The sequence below is a fragment of the Desmodus rotundus genome, chromosome 8, assembly GCF_022682495.2.
Source record: "Desmodus rotundus isolate HL8 chromosome 8, HLdesRot8A.1, whole genome shotgun sequence".
NCBI lineage: Eukaryota > Metazoa > Chordata > Mammalia > Chiroptera > Phyllostomidae > Desmodus > Desmodus rotundus.
In genome coordinates this window covers 59,252,199-59,270,635 of record NC_071394.1, presented here as the reverse complement: position 1 = coordinate 59,270,635, position 18,437 = coordinate 59,252,199, and positions in this window count along the sequence as shown.

Sequence of the window (18,437 nt, the reverse complement as noted above, 5' to 3'; positions counted from 1 at the left end):
AAATTTTCTTTTTAGTTTAGATGAAAGAGTCAAGTAAGTTTTAAGATTTGTTACAAAGTTATATCCCTGCCTACTAGCATGTGACAACATAGATCACAGAAGATTAAAGAATTTCATTTTTAAAAAATAGAAACTACTAAAACTAGAGAAATAGGTATAGATGGTTGAAACGTACCAACTCCCAGTGATAAGGTAACTAAGTCCTGGGGCTGTGAATGCGCAGCACGGTGACTACAGTCAGCAACCACACGGCACTGGGGAGCGGAGAGTTGCTGAGATAGTAAATCTTAAAAGTTCTCATCACAAGAAAAATTAATCTTTGTAGCTATGGTTACACATGGCAATTAGACTTATTGTAGTGATCATTTTGCAATATGTGCATATATCATTTCATTGTTTTACATATAAAACCAACACAATGTTATATCTCACTTATATCTCTGTAAAAATAAATAAATAAAACCAGAGTAAAATGAATCTATAAAATTTAAGGAGGTCTTTTTGCTTCTAAAATAGGGAAAAACAATTTGAAAAGATTTGTAGATTACTCTATTTTTAAATTTTTGAACATGAAAATACATCATAACATTAAAAGGCTTTTAATAAACAGAAAAAATATTTGGGCACAAATGACATGAAAGGGTTAATGTAACCTAGTATGTAAAGGTGTTTTATAAATCAATATGAATAGCCTAGCAGAAAAATAGGCAAAGGACATGAAAAAGGGGTTTTACTAAAGAACTAAAGATCATTAAAAGATAAATTTTCAATAAAATATTTGAGTTCAAACTCACTAGTAATAATAACCATGGAAATGAAAACCAATGGTGCAACAATATTTTTTTATGATCACTGCAGTTATTCTGTGGCTCTATGTTAATCTCCAAATCTCAGTAACTTAACACAAGGAAATTGATTTCTCATTCACTGTGACAAGTTTATCACAGATTGGAGGGAGTCCCTTAGGGATCTCCTCTGAGGAAGATATTCCATCCAAAACTGGTGCCTTCTTAGCAAATGAAGAAGAGAAGAGGGGAAGAGAATCATGCACAATATTTTCTCTGCTGTGTCCCAGAAGTAACACGCCACTTCTCACAATTTCCCTAATGCTACAGTCACATGCCTTCCCAATTCTAGCATTGCTCTCTTTGCCAACCTCTCAAATTGGCAAAGATAAAGAAAAAAGAAAGAAAACCTGTCTAGATCAAGATATGTCTTGCAGAAAACCAGTGTGTGCAAAGTGAAAGAGACGTGAAGCTGCATTACACATTTGAAATTTTGCAAGATATTTAGCTAGGAGACAAAGGTTGGTAAGAAATATGTTGGGAGGTAGGGAGAGGCCACCTGCTAAAGGTTTTTAATAAGTTCAGGCTTCAGTCTGAGGGCAATGAGGACTACTGATGATTTTTAGGCAGAAGAGTGCTATGATCAAATGTACATTTCGAAAACTTGTTCTAGCTGCAGTAAAAAAATAAAATAAAAGCAGGGGGAAAACTGGGAACTGAGAGATCAAGGAGAGCACTATTGAAGGGAGTAATAAAAGTATTAATAAAAAATTAAGACCTGTTCCACCAGTCTGCATTCCTACCAACAGTGTACTGGGGCTCCCTTTTCTCCACATCCTCGCCAGCACTTGTTGTTTGATCATAGTCATTCTGAGAGTGTGAGGTGATATCTCATTGTGGTTTTAATTTGCATTTCTTTGATGATTAGTGACATTGAGCATCTCTCAATTTATCTACTGGCAATCTGTATGTGTTCTTTGGAGCAGTGTCTATTCAGGTCCTCTGCCCATTTTTTAATTGGGTTCTCTTGGTGTTGAGTTTTGTAAGTTCTTCATAAATTCTGAATACTAACCCCTTAGGTACATTGGCAAATATGTTCTCCCATGTTGTGGGTTAAAAAATTAAAAATGGATCTGCCTTTTGACCCTGTGATCCCACTTTTGGGACTATATCCAAACAAACACAAAACACTAATTCGAAAGAACATAAGCACCCTTCTGTTCATTGCAGCATTATTTACAATCACCAAGATATGGAGGCAGCCCAAGTGCCCATCAGTAGGTGAGTGGATAAAACAACTATGGGACATTTATACAATGGAATAGTACTTGGCCTTAAAAAGAAGAAAATTGTACCCTTTGCAACAGCATGGATGGACCTGGAGAACATTATGCTAAGTGAAATAAGCCAGTCAGAGAAAGAAAATGCAGTATGATTTCACTTAGACAAGGAATCTAATGAACAAACTGAACTAACAAGGAAAATAGAGACAGACTCATAGATACAGACCAGGGTAACAGATAAATAGGGGTAGGGTAGAGGGATGGAGCAAAAAGGAAAAATGACTCACGGACATAGGCAACAGTGTGTAATTGCAGGGGGGAAGGGGTATAGGGTGTTAAGTGGTAATGGAAAAATACAATAAAAATATTTTTGAAACACATAGAAATAAATGAGTTCAATTTTTTTAAAAAATAATGTCTACTCCATAACATATTTGGGGATGTCAATCACATTAACTCAGAATGGGGAAATTGTAGTCCCACATCAATTTCATATAAAAACTAACCATTATAAACCAACTTAAGCAACCAAATCACAAGGTGTCATAATATGTGGGACAGGTGCAAGGTGTAATAATTTCTTGCAACTGGTACAAGAAATTGTAAAACTGTTTGCCCAACTGTACATACCACCAAAATTTAATCCTTGTGAGTGACTTTTTTTTGGATACTCTGATCTCCTTCCAGTTACTGAAATGAGATGGGTTCTGACAAGCTGCAGCCTCCAGGCACCCAGCTGCCTTCAACGGCATGCCTTCTCTCTTTCCAAAACCCACAGACTACAGGCAAACCTTTACCCATTTCGCAGAGGGAGGAGGACTCTTAGAGTCATCTTCTTGGAGACACCTTCTTTTTTCTTCTATATGGCATGTTTATTCGTTTCTTTCTATAGAGTTACTTCAAAGCCCCTTTGATATTATTTGCTTTTCTCCTCTATCATTTCTCCAACTAATTTAAAATCCTACTTGAGAGAGAGAGTAAATAGATTGTAGGAGTTAAGAGCATAGACTGAAACTAGACTGCCTGAATTCAAATACTAGTGCCACCGTCTAATTACTCCATGACCTTGAGCTGGTTACTTAATTTCTTAATTACTTAAACATCTCAAGTTCTTATAAAATGAGGATAATGTTAGTACCTATCTGCAGGAAAATTTGTAAAAATGTTTTCAGTTCTTTACAGCATCCATACACATTAATGAAGAGACAAAATAAAGGGGGTTAAGGGGAAGTCTGCATGTTGAATGCAAGATTTCTAGGCCCCTCGCTTCACCCTGGCATTGGTTTATGCCGAATGTCCTGTCTAAGAGATAGGAAGAATCTTCTCTGCTTTTAACAACAGATACAGACAACAAAACAAGGAAGAAGAGACCCAAACAAATGAAGATAATTTAGGTAAAAGAGATGGACCTTTAAATATATATTTTCCTTTCTTTCTCAACATAAAAGAAAATATTGCAGTCACAAATCAAGAATAGGGAAAAAAGAGAAAGAATCAGAGAATAAAAGCTAAAAAATTGGGTCTCCAATTAATCACTCACTCTTGTAAACTGAGACACGAAAAAGGTATAGCCTCATTGTAAGCAGGGACTGTAAAGCAACATGTCATGGCATAGACTTATAGCCTGAATTTCCATCATATGGATGGTCCAAGAGACCTCAAACTTTAAACTTGATTAAGATGATCCCAGACTGGAAGTGCCTCAAGTTACCCAGAAAAAGTAAACAAAAGTCCTCTCTGGAGGAGGATATCTATCATTTTAGCATTTCAGTTATTCTTACAAATTAGGTCTGAAACAATGTGTAGCCTACAATATGATATGACCATAACCAGGCGCACAAAGAAACAAGACCCTAATGTGTAGACAAGTAGAAACAATAGGGGATAAAAAGTTACCCACAAATACTTGATATAATACCTTACCATAAATAACTGGAAATATAAAAAGACTATAAAACTCACAGGGTATTTTATTCAATAAAAAATAAAAGATCAAGCTTAAATATTTCATAAGGACACTATAACTTATAAAAAGTTATATAGCATGTTAAAAAAAGAACCAAATAAAAAAACCAAGAACATAATACCTATTAAAAAAACTTTCTGAGGGATTTATCATTTGATTAGACATAATTAAAGAAAGAATTATTAAACTGGAAGAAAGATTAGAAGAAACTAAATGGTGCAAAGCACTGAAAGATAAAAAGATAGAAAATATGGAGGAAAAAGTAAGAGATTTTGAGGTTACAATGAAAAAGTATAATGTCTCAGAAATAGAAGAAAAAGAATAGAGCAGAAAAAATATTTGAAAAAATAATAGCTGAAATTTTTTCAAACTGACAAAAGGTACCAAATTGCAGATTCAAGAAGCTCATAAATCTAAAGCAGGATAAATAAAAAGAAATCTACATCTATTATACCATGGTAAAACTTTAGAAAAATTAATGATGATAGGTAAAGTCTTTTAAAAGCCATAGGAAATCAGACAGATTATTTTCAAAAGGGAAGCATGTCCTGAGACCCAGCAATTCTACATGCCTGAGTGAGTTTCACAACGTATATCCTGAATAAGTAAACCTCTAAAATAGACCTGAATACTGCTTGTGAATTAGGCCATTTCAATGTTAGATAGTTCTAAATGTTTCAAAATGCTTTCCTTTGTTAAGCCAGTTTCTCACAATTCTTGAGTTCAGTGGTGTTCTGTAAATGGCTGGCTTCAAGAAATCAATGAAAGATCACTGAACATGGAGCTGAGAAGTTATGCACTCAGTCGGCCCTCACAGGCCAGTGGGAGCCAGCATCTTCACACTGTTGGCTGTATCCTGACTATGTCTGTTTTTGTCAAGGTTAAAATCTTTGATTCTTTACTTATTTCCCCCCACAGAAGTGATTGTCTGTGGAATATTCATTCATTCCATGGATACTTATTAAGGGCTTACTCTTTGCCAATAAACATTCTAGGAACTAGATATATGTCAGCAAATAAAAAGCATCTCCATGGAGCTATGGTATAGTGGAGAGAAAAAGGCAATGAAAGAAGTAAATCTACAATCTGTCACATGTTGATAAATGACATGGGAAAGAGTATCTAGGGATGAGGAGTTACCACTTTAGACAGGGAAGCCTCACTGATAAGACCATATGATATTCTTCCTTGCTCTCACTCTTTGTCATAATAAAATAGTGTGGAAAACTGTTGGATTTAGGAAAAGAAAGCTGAATTTATGAAAACTTTTAGAAGAGTTTATATAGAGTGTAAGCACTGTAAAGAGGTATTGTTTTAAAGAAGAGATTGTAAATTAAGTGTTCAAAAGAACTGAGCTAACATTTAACAATTGGGAGGGTCCAGTAAATATGCACATTTTCAGCCTCGCCTGCAAGATCGGAAGATCAGGCACTGTGACCCCTGCATTGTAGAATCCTTTAGACATGTCCAGCTCTCCAGTCAGCCCTGTGGTCCTAAGCAGGCTGTTTGCATTCACCTTACATAAGCTACCTGCCCCCCATAGCCTTTCGAATTTGTGACCTTGCCAAAATTAATCAATAATTTTTAAAAGAATCTCATAATTTGTTTGTTTCTAAACTGCTGTTTCACTGTTTCTGAAAATCAAACCCACCATCGAAACAAAACAAAAAAATTTAAATAATATGCGAGAAGCTCTGCAACCTACTCTATGGGGATTTCCAAAAACCATTTTGAAGAATGAGAGCATAAATATAAAACAGGTGTATAAATTAAGGTACTTACTTTGACGTGAAAATAAATATCAGGAAATAAAATCTCCAGAGTGTTAAAAAGGACAATACCTTGTATTAGTAATTAAGGTATATATGACATTATACAGATACTCATATTGTTCAATGTGCCTATTTTAACATTAACTGCAAGCTTTAGAGACAGTTTCTTCTTATGATTGGCCTTACACTATCAGCATTACTAAAATGTAATGAAATATAAGTAGCATTTCATATTCTGAAATCATTTAATATGTATAGGACAATATGAAGGAATTTGACCAAATTAATGACAAATCAATGCAAATATTTTTTTTTCATCAATGAATGTAGCAAAGGTTATCAAGTTTTTGCAATTAATTCAGGTAAACAGTTTTTAATTCACAATTCCCAGTTACAAATAAACTTCAAAACAGACACCTATACTAGTTTACAAACATTTCATGGACTGAGTTTATGAAATATCATCTTCCATCTGCCAAGATGCATATTTACAAAATTCTATTTACAATGCTGCCTAGATACCACGATTAGTCATCCTAAATATTGCTATAGCCAAATAACTCCCATAAATCAAATGTTGCCAATAAAAACAACTGATTCTGGAATAATTTCTACAGCCAGTCTCATCAATTTCAAATTTGTTTGTTTGTTTTGGAAGGAACAAGAGGAGGATAAAATAACTGAAGTAGAGCTTACAACTAAACTTATATTTTCAATTTAATAGAATATATGTAAATGGAATGTTTGAATAAATGTTTAACATAAGAAACTATTTTGTTCTAAACTCAATTCCTTTCCCCTTCACTTTGAGATTTCCTTATACTTATTTCTTAATTATAGAACACACAAAAATACAAGTATTTGGTTGGCATTAAATCCATTTGGAGGTCATTTTTAAAAAGAAAGTCTTTTTTCATTTTTGTAGTGTTTTTCTATCTAAATTATATGAGGTTTGAGGACATTGAATTGTCCTTATAGGAGTCCCTTATATTACACTTTTAACATAGCCAAATATTCTAAATATCACTTTCGTTTATGTTTCTTCTTTTTTTTAAGTATACTTTATTGATTATGCTATTACACTGGTCTATTTTTTTTTTCTTCCCTCTCCCCCCTTCACCCTGTACATCTCCACCCTCCAGTATTCTCCTTACCCTTAGTTCATGTCCATGGGATGTACATTTAAGTTCTTTGGCTTCTCTATTTCCTATACTATTCTTAACCTCCCCCTGCGTATCTTAAGCCTACCAATTATGCTTCTTATTCCCTGTACATTTCCCCCCCCATTCTCCCCCTCTCCACTGATAATGCTCCATGGGATCATTTTTGTGATTCTGTTCCTGTTCTAGTGCTTTGCTTAGTTTTAGTTTTTTAGGTTCAGTTGTTGATAGTTGTAAGTTTGTTGTCATTTTACTGTTCATAGTTTTGATCTTGTTCTATTTCTTTTTTTGTTTTTTTTTGTTTGTTTTGTTTGCCTTGCTGTGGGTCCTGCCTGCCTGTCCTGTCTCTGCCCTTCCTACTGGTCTGGATGAATGTTTCTTTAACTCCTTGGTTGTTAGAGTTCCATGCAGTTTGATTTTTTGACAGTTCTGGTTGTTTCTTGTCTTTATATTCGTTGTTATCCTTGTTTTGGTTGTGTGAGGAAGCAAAGCGTTTCTACCTATGACTCCTCTTGGCCAGAACTCATTGCTTTTTCTATCCTTCTTTTTCTCCTTCCCTTCCACTCTCTCTGGAGACAAATAAATAAAATCTTTTTTAAAAAAGATTGGTGTCTGTCCTCAGGAAACTGGTGCAGTCTAATAGTGTAGCACATACAACAGCAGAAGTAGCCATCTATTCATTCAACAAACTTGAATCAAACACCTAAGGTAGGACAACCATGGTGCTGGGCTCAAAGGTACCATAAATAAACAGAAGTCTGTGCCATCAAAGATCTCACATTGTATGGAGAAAATCATCACAATAATTACAATATAGCTGAGAAGCACTTGATGAAGGAAGAATCTAGTCCACACAAATGACGTTATATAAAGCATCCCTCAGGAAATAAAACCTGAGCTTACCCTGAAGGACAGAGTGGACAAGGGCACGCAGGGCAGAAGGGAAAGCATGTGAAGATATATGGAAGCCTGAAGGTCTAAATGATCTGGGGTTTAGGATGCCAGGTGGGGTGTCTAAGTGATTGAATAGCAGGACGAGATGGTGGTGCTAAATCGTGGAAAACTTTATCTCATATCCGGGGCGTATGTAGGCACTACCCTTAGGAAGGAAACAGGAAACCATTGAAAAACAGAGTCTCAGAGTCAAGTTTTTCAAAAATGCCTTTTAAGGAGATTGTGTAGTTGAGAAGAGAGAAAAAGAACACCTAAATGCAGTAGGAACGACAGACAGAATAGTTAGTATCAAGCAAATGGTATCACATAGGATTTAGTGATTAATTCCATAATTCCTAGGTTTCTAGCTTGAGCTATAAAATGTACTATTAATGTATATCTTCTGAAAAGATATAGGATGAGAAGAATAAGGTACAAAATAAGTATGTGTCTGTACATATTGAGTTTGAAATATCTTTGAGAAATTCAGGGACAGACGCACCATACATGGCTTGTTGTTAACAGGGCTGGAATTTGATGTCATGGTGGACTAGGCTGGAAATATAAAATGTGGGCAATAAGAACAAACTGGTGGTTGAAACCATCCGAGTAGCTGAGGTGACTCAGGAGGGAAGTGCAACATAGGGATGTCACAATAGACGGACAGAGGAAGAGTCCAGAGCATGAGAAGTAAAGAATTCAATTCTATAAGACAAGAATCAGGAGAATGATGTCAGCAGAAACATAGGAGAGAAAACATGCCCAAAAAAGAGTGAGTAAGTGTCCAATGCTCCTGAGATGTCAGTCAACTGGGTGGTGAAATGTGCCCAAAGTGTTTTTACAAAACTGTATCACCCCAAGTGACCAGCAAGAGAGAACTGGTGGAAAAAATTATGGGCCATTTATACAGAATGCAGCTATATCAAAAGTCACAAAAGGTTTCTCTGTCCTTGTATGGGGAAACTATAGCTATTGGGAGAAGGATAAAAGGCTGCAAGAGGAAAGAGGTAGTTATCCCACACAGCACTTCTGCAGCAGGCTTGTCTTTATAGTTAGATTTTAAAAATACCATGGAAACAATGAACCTATAATGTATTAAATTGGTAAATTAACCATAAATAGAAAATATTGATTTTAAGTGACTTTAGAATACAGCATTTTGAAGTTATATACATGCTTAGAGGGAGGCATTCAGGTAACAGAAGGAACTATAAAAATGGTTTAAAATTCCATTAGAAGTTACATTATTTCATATAATGATTGTATCAATATTTTGCAGCTACTTTATTTATATCTATTGTTTAAAAGTAAGCAATTCAGTTAATCACCTCAGGAGTCAGTCAATATTATCAGTGAAAAAGAAAAGTGATGACATTCTAAATTTTAAAAAGTAACAATACACCTGAACTCTTAAAATGTAATTAGAAAGATCAACACAAACTCACAATTTTTCCAGCTATGACCAATAAAATGGCCTAGAAGCAATGAGTACTTCTAGTGTCCAGGTTGTGGTCACTAATACAATAATGTATTTATAGAAACCAGAACTCCAATGTAATGGATGTTTTGGGGACAATTTTGGAAATTTGAATATCTGGTTACTAGGTAAGAATTTACTAAAATATAAAGGTAGAGATAGAGGCCTGAAAACAAAGCATGTTGTAGAACAACGTGTGTAATGTTCCACTGCTGGTATTATACCCTCAGAATCCCAAAACAGCAGTTCAGAAGACCCTATGCATTCCGATGTTCACAGCAGCGTTATTTACAATAGTCAAGTAGCAGAAACAGCTTAAATGCCTCTCAGTAAATGAGTGGATTAAAAATCTGTGGTACATGTACACAGTGGAATACTATGCAGCAGAAAGAAAGAAGGAACTCCTACCCTTTGTGACAGCATGGATACAACTGGAGAGCATTATGCTAAGTGAGGTAAGCCAGGAGGTGAAAGACCATATGATGTCACCTATAAGGAATCTAATCAACAAAACAAACAAGCGAGCAAATAGAACCAGAGACATAGAAATAAAGAACAATCTGACAGTGACCAGAAGGGAGGGGAGGGGGGGATAAAGGAGGAAAGAAAACAATCAAGGAACTTGTATAAAGGACCCATGGACAAGGACAATGGTGGGGGGAGGATTGAATGTGGGAGGGGTAGGCAGGGCAGGGAAGAGCAATGGCAGAAAAATGAGGGCAACTGTAACTGAACAACAATAAAAAACTATATATATAGTTGTGTGTGTGTATATACACATATATACAGACACAGTATATTAAGTATCACAAGTGCAATGGCTAGATGGAGTTTCTAATTTTTAAAATTTTGTCTCAATTTATTACGTTTACACTTAACATGATCTGCTTTTATTTTGAAAAAGAAATTTTAAAAGTAGCATTGTCAACTAGTTCACTGATGACCTAGGATATGGTGGACAGAAGCCAGGGTGTCTGGGGTAAAGAATGGCTAGGCGTGGACATCATAAGTGTGGACTACTCATAATGAGTCAGGCACATGAGAAAGCAAGGACAAAGGACAGTAATTCAAAGCAGATACCCTAGTCTCCAGGCAAGCATTCTCTGTCACAGGGCTTTGGCACTGGCTTGCTTTCCTCTCCAGAAGACGCTTTCTTACAGGGATCCATGTGACTTACTCAGTCCCCTCATTTCAGTCTTTGTTCAGATGTTACCTTCCTGCTAAAGCCTATTCATAATCACAGCACTTTCTCGCCCTATCACTTTCCTCCACATACACAAATCTCCTACTTTGACCTTATTTTTTTCCATAGACCTTAGTAAATTTCTAATGTTTTATGTAATTTTATTGTTTATTGCCTATTGCCTCCACTGGAATGTAAACTCACTTTAATATAAATTATTTGTTTTGTACACTGGTATATCCCAGACACCTAGAACAGTGGATGGGCACTTAGTATTATTTAATAACTTTAAACAGAATTAAAATAAGGGTTATTAAGCGTTGGGAGAGACTTGAGCACAATTATGTGCCAACCTTGACTATTACCAGGGAGAAACACAAACCCAATTAACGAACTTCAGGATGAGAGAAGTAATCCTTATGAGATCTCCTTGTATCTTCCTAGAGTGTATAGAGTAAGGACAAAAATGCTGTTCAGAATGTTTTACAGGACAATGAAAGAGTGAACTGATTACCATGTGTGTCCTTGCTATTTGACCTTTACTTCTAGTAATACAAAAGTCATTGCCGGAACAAACAGCTACATAAAATTTTGTTGGTGCTTTTTCAGGAGGAGGGAAAAAAACCTCATTGCCTTGGCAACAGGACATTTTAGAAACACACAATAAGCTGGTACTTAGTATCACTGAAAAACAGAGATCCAGTTCATTTCATTTACTGATATGATATACTGAACTAGCTGCACTTACACTATGGAAAAAGAATCAGAAGGAACTGCCAAAGAAGTCTACTTAAAAAAAAGTTTTGCCTTTCACTTGCCTGGCTTATTTCACGTAGCATAATGCTTTCTAGTTCCATCCATGCTGTCACAAAGGGTAGGAGCTCTTTTTTCTTTCTGCTGCATAGAGTTCCATTGTGTAAATGTACCATAGTTTTTTGATCCATTCATTTACTGATGGGCACTTAGGTTGCTTCCAGCACTTGGCTATTGTAAATTGTGCTGCTATGAAGTCACCTATAAGTGGAACCCAATCAACAAACAAACAAGCAAGCAAAATAAAACCAGAGACATTGAAATTAAGAACATACTGACAGTAACCAGAGCGGAGGGTGGAGATAATGGGGGGAAAATGGGAAAGGGTTTTCAGGAACATGTACAAAGGACACTTGGACAAAACCAAAGCGGGGTAGGATCAAGGGTAGGGAGTGGGGATGGCTGGGGTTGGGGGGAATGGTGGGGGTAAAATGGAGAAAACTGCACTTGAACAACAAAAGTTTTGCCATGAGGGTGATTTATTTCCTTAATATTCAGTTTAATATTTAATAAAAATTTGGCTGGAGATTAAAAGGAAGGAATTGTATTAAGGCAAATTCAAGTCAACAAAATAAATTTTTATTAAGGTCATCAAAAGACTTAGAAAAAACCTAAGTCATAAAGAAGATACTAATCTCAATCAAGATTAACAGCAACTATAGTAGTAATATAGAAACAGAAAAGTATGAATTTAATCTATTCCAGATCCCCTAGCACTTTTTTAGATTCAACCTCCTGAGATTTCTTTGGGGCTCCAATCCTTATCACTTTTTGATAGTGATTGTTTTAGCTCCTGAAAGCCCTCAATTTTGCTGTTTTGTTTAGACTGTTTTTGGATTTTAGTTTAAAGTCACATTTAAATCTTGCTATTAATCAAAAGTGCCTGAGAACACCTCTAATCTCAGAGGATCATTCTTAAATGATCGGTGCACAAGTACACACAATTTTCATTTTTGTCTTGGTTTTGGGGGTTAGGTCTTATTGTATGTTTCATGTAAATACATATATATATATATATATATATATATATATATATATATATATACATACACTGCAAGCTTAAAAATAAACTCAAGCAGCTTAATACATAGGAACATATATGTATTTGGTAAGGAGCAATCATTTCATACTTTTCTTAAAATAAAAAAAGTTATAAAATGGGTTCTTTGGATATTAAAATCAAAGGAGCTTAACTTTTGAAATCTGAATAAAAGCTCAGAGGTCACCAAGAATAGAAATGACACAGAATCTCACTTTGAAAGGAAAGAAAAACAAGAAGTAGAAAACATTACATTTTACTGGTAGAAACAATGTCTTACCTAAGACCAGAGATTTTTCAACCGGCGTGCCACAAGAGCTATTAAAACATACAGTACCTATCTACTCAGAGGCACTGACCTCTTTCTCCTTAAATTATCAAATAAAAAAATGACAACAGCCAACACAACAATAGCCATCTGGGGTGAGTGAATTAAAATTATACCTATTTTTTATCAGATTGGCAAAAAAAATTTTTTTTTGGTGTGCCGCAGAATTTCACTTTATGTGAACCATGAGATGAAAAAGGTTGAAAATCACTGCCTAGGACAGGTCAGAAAAATGTTTTTATCAGAAAAAAAAAACCTAATGAATAAGACATAATTAGTAAATTTGTTAGTTAAACATTAGGGAAAATTGCCAACACAGTAAAAGAAACAAGGAAATCAAAGCCTTTGGCCGCCATTTCATAGGGCATTTCACTCAGAAAACATGTGCCACTTTGTTCCATTGTTTGAAGAAAATATTGATACACCAAAGTTGATGTCGCAGTGTTTTAATCTCTTGAAAACTTCCATTTTTGTGCTCTTCTCATTGAGGTATACTTGTCACTGCCAGCTAATACATTAACAATTTAGGTGAGCATGTTAATGGTAGTTTCAGGCTTATAGGATGTCAGTTAACTGACACATGATTGATAACCTAGGAGCTCGGGGAAATACAAAATCTTTTCAGATTACTGTTTATTGACTTCATTACTATGACAATACATGTAAATCATTCCATGTCATGTACAAATTAATGGATGTTCTGAGAATCCACTCACAGTCCAAGGTAATGACATTATGTAGGACAAACTTGGCTTGCCTGAAGGACAGATAGATTGGATTCGTTATCTAATATACTAATAAAAAGGACTTTAATAGGTTCCATAGTCCTTCATATTAGAAAAGGTCTAAATCTACTACGTATGAGAATTTTGACATGCTTACCAGAAACTCAGGCAAATTCAGGTCAATCAGTGATTATTGTTATAACATTCCTGGATGTTGTCATAGGTTCACCCCAAGAACTGGTTCTCTGTGAAAACAAGTCAAAACCTGTGCATCTGATTTTTTTTTCCTTTTCCACAAGCCAAACTTCAGTACAATCTGTATCTTGAATGGGATTCTGCTGACTTCAGAGAATTCCAGGTTGAATAAGACCGCCACTATTGTCCAAGACTTCATAAGAACAACATAAGCATCTTTACATAGTAACTGAATGATGTTAAGGGAATCTCTCCAGGGGCTTTAAGGCAAGAAAAGACAGTATTTTTCCATTTTCTTCAGATAACTTGCATGAAGAAAACTGTCATAGGCATAATCGTCCCTAATTAGGCATCTACACAGGCAGTGGTTAAAAGCATAATCTCTCCAGAATTTAGTATATGAAAGATACCTCTGATTGCCTACAACACATCCATTAATATACAAAAATACTGGATAATGCAAACTACATAAGCTATACTTGCTCCCTCTGAAGGCAATTTAGGAAATATTTTTCTCTTCAAGTAGCCAACACTTAATCCGGAAGTATACATGAGAGTATTAAAGGGAACATTTCAATAAAGAACATAAAATTAGGCACCAGATTTATAGTTGGTTCCTATTATGTAGAACTAGAGAATTTAAGGACTGAAATGAAATAGGAGAGAGAAATGAAGGAAGCATTAAAAAAATAAATCATCTTGGGTTTCTTGGTTCTATCCTTTGCTACTTCTTCAGAAGAACCCAATTTTACCAATTAATATATAAATATGCTGCAGCACCTCTCCTACATAAAAACCTCCATTATGCTGGGCATGCCTTTCAGACCATTACCCAAGTCCTTTTACTTTTACCAGGTATCTTTAAAAAGTTGTCTCTCACTTTATTTGTATCTTTGCTTACACCCTCCAAATTGGAATATTGCTTCTAACGATGTTCTTCTCAAACTGTCGTCATGAGGGATATAGACAGTCTCTCCTATGCCAGTCAGTGGACCCACTTTTCAGACTTCACTTGTTCAGTCTCTCTGTGGCATTTGGAAATACTGACTACTTAATGTAACTTGAAATTCTATCCTCCTTTGCTTTCTGGGACACCAGATTCTGACTTTCTCACTTTGCTGCCCACTGTTTGTTATTTTGTTGGTGGGCACCCTTTTCTCCATCTACCTTTAGTGTTCAATACTCAAGGTTCCTCCCAGCCTTCATTTTTTGTTGCTTCCTTCTTAGTTGTAGGTTGGGTAATTTCATTCATTTTTATAGCTCAAGCAATCACCAATATGCTGACATACACATTTCTAGCAGGATTCTTGATAATTTTTAAAGACTATTTATTTATTTTTAGAGAGAAGAGAAGGGGAAGAGAAAGAGAGGGAGAGAAACATTAATGTGTGGATGCTTCTCCCACGCCCCCAACTGGGGACCTGGCCTGCATGCAACCCAGGCATGTGCCCTGAATGGGAATTGAATTGGTGACCCTTTGGTTCACGGGCCGGCACTCAGTCCACTGAGCCACACCACCCAAGGCAAGGGTTCTTGATATTTTGACATGGCCTTGATTCAAACTTCAAAAGAAACCTTTTAATTTTCATTCTCGTAGTGCTCAAAACTGGCAGTCTCATCTTACCCCTGAGTTCATCCTACTAAATCAAGTATGTTTTCATTGTTGAACTATAGTCAACCATCCGGAAACAAATAGTTTATATAATACTTAAATAGCATGGTTTCTAAAAGATAAGAGACTTCCTTAATCCCTTTAGGAAGCTAAAAATCTGACAAAAATAGCCCAAGGTCAGTTAAATATGATGAACAAACATCTACCAATTAAGAATGTAATTACAAAATTCTAAGTTAAATATTAGCAACTTGAATATAGCATTATGGTAAACTTGTGGCTTATTTAGAAACAGAACAAGAAAAGACATAACTATGTAAATAGATGCTCAATAGTCATTTGATAAAATTTAAAATTCACTTCTCATGCTCAGTCCTGAAAAACAAAGAGACCTGATTTAATTTATAGCTTCTCCATTATAGCTGTTTTCCCACTGGACTGGTAAATGAACCTTTTTTGGACCCCAGTTTCATTAATTTTTAAAATGAGTCTGCCTAGATTGCCTTAAATCTTTGGTTTGAAATATCAATACATCTTGTCCTTTCTTTTTTATAGTATTCTTTTATCTTTGAAATTACACATTTAACTTCTATCTCCCCACCAGACTTACATTGCTATCTGTAATGTCCAGCTTAATATGTGTGTGTACACAAGCAGTTACAGAACTTGTGAGGCCCAGTTACAAAGTGAAAATGAGAGTGCCTTTGGCCCCCCAAAAAAATTAAGAATCACAAGACAGTGACAGTAGAGCATTAAACCAAGCATGGAGCCCTTGTAAGTACTATCACAGGCCCCTGGTCTATGACACAGAACATATGCCCATTAAAAATGTCGAACTTGTGTGTGTGTGTGTGTGTGTCTCCAAAATATGTTGAATATTATGCCTGGAAAATTAAGTCACAGGAACTTCAGAAAATATCCACAGACAGAGCAACAGCTAGCATTCAGATCTCAGACTATAAAAAATAGTTACAGTTAGGTAAAAATATTCAGATAATTAATTAAGAAAATATTTTCAGGTTACCAATAATTGACTATTTTGACTGAAGCCACTAGACCGCATGCAACTCAGGATGGCTATGTATGCAGCCCAACACAAAATCATTAATTTACTTAAAACATTATGAGACTTTTTTGTGATTACATGTTGCAATGTATTTAACATGTGGCTCAAGACAACACTTCTTCCAGTGTGGCCCAGAGATGCTAAGAGGTTGGACACCCCTGCTAGAACATTAAAAAAGACACTGATTAACCTTTAACAAGTTTCTCTTTTACTTGACTTTTATATCATCTTACTTCATCTTTTTCTATTGCATTATATTAATATCCTGAGAATGTTGTCTTCCTTCATAGTATTTATTGGTTATAATTTGTAAACTTTACATACTGTTTCCATGTTGACTGTTCTGCACAATTCACTGGGACTATGAATAAACATAATAGTAATAACTCCATTTCTCTAATCATAAAACATTGGCATATATAAAGTCACAGACATTCTGTCCTTGCCCATCTGTCTTATAAAAAATAATGTTCAGTTTATCAAAATATCAACCATTCATTTAAGACTTCATTTTGAAATTTTTTTCTGATAGAAAAATAATAAAAATGTGGTGAGAATGTGCCCACTCTTATGCAACAAAAATTCCAAATCCTATCTTCTGAAGAGTGATTCTTCACATTTGGGGTCAGAATGAGGAATTTACATCTCTCCTGGAGCTCTGAATACTTTCTCCTCATGCTTCCCCAACATTCACTTATGCAGAAGTCCTTATTGTGCCAGATTTTGTGGTGACTGCATGAAAAAGGAAGACGGATTTCCTCTTGAGGGAGTTATTGATAGATGCTCTTTTATCTGTCCCCGAAAAATGAAAAAAAAAAGGGGGGGTGGGCAATTTCTATACCTCAATGTCACTGTCAGGGATAATAAATAACCAACCTATGTGTGTTTAGTTACTGAATTCCCTTTTAAAAGTCACTGTAGCTTCCTGTGTCTCCATGCTCATCTCTACTCTAGGTTCCAGTCACATGGAAGTGCTCTGCTTGCCCACCCATTCCCTCTCCTGCTCTCATTTGCTTCCTCCTCTCCATCTTCCCTGTTTCCCTCTGCATTCACATTCTTTCCCTGAGGCATGTTCCCATTCATGCCTTCTCTCTCTGTTGTTGTCTCACTCTGTCCCGAAGCAGTCCTGTCTGGCTGCCTGAGTCTAGATACTGTACTTAGTTGAAGGCAACTTGGCTGGGACAGGAGAGAAACGGGACACTGTAGCTGGAGCCACAGAGGGTCAGAGGGGCAGCAGAACCCAGGTCACCCAGGGCCTTAGGCTTGGAGTAATTGGAAGTAGCCAGGCTCCTGTGAGAAGAAAGGGTCACCAGCAAAAGTGAAAGCTGGCCATTCTGGACTGCAGGGTGTCTATGGTTGGCCCACAGACAATTCTCAGAGCAGATAAGAGTGGATTTGGATGTTTTAGAGGTAGAGCTGACGGGGCTTGACTGTGGATTGGATGTGGGACATGAGACTAACAGACAAATAGAGGATCCAAGTTTCAGGCTTAAGCAATCCTGTCTCACTCTCTATTTTACTGGTATTCTCTCTCTCCCTCCCCTCTTTCTCTCTTCCTTCACCCCAGAACCTAATCAGGAATGCTCCTATCCCCAGGTGAATTCCTGATGGGGTCTCAATTCAGAAATCACAACCTCCAGAAACCTTTGCTGAGGTCCTCGCACTGGGGCAAAGATGCATCCACACGATGCATGACCCTGTACCCCTCCTGGCATCAGTTTCTACGTGACTCATGAGGACTTCTAACACAGGGTTCCACGCATAGACTCCGGAGCCAGAATGCAGCAGGTTTGTGCACAAGCTCCCTCACCAACTAGCTAGGTGAACTCTGCCAAGTAACTTAAGGAAGTGTTGGTTCCCACATCTGTGAAGTACAGATAAGAAAATTGTCTACCTCACAGAAAATGTTGCATGAGACCACATATGCAAAACGCTTACTTAGCATAATACTAGCACAGAACAAATGATAGATACATAATAGCCACTATTATTATCACCGTTATTACTTTACACTACCCGCCTTCATTTAAGCAAAGCTTCTGCAGACTATCAGAAACCAAACTAAAATGGGATATACCTAAATAATTCAGGTCTGGAAGA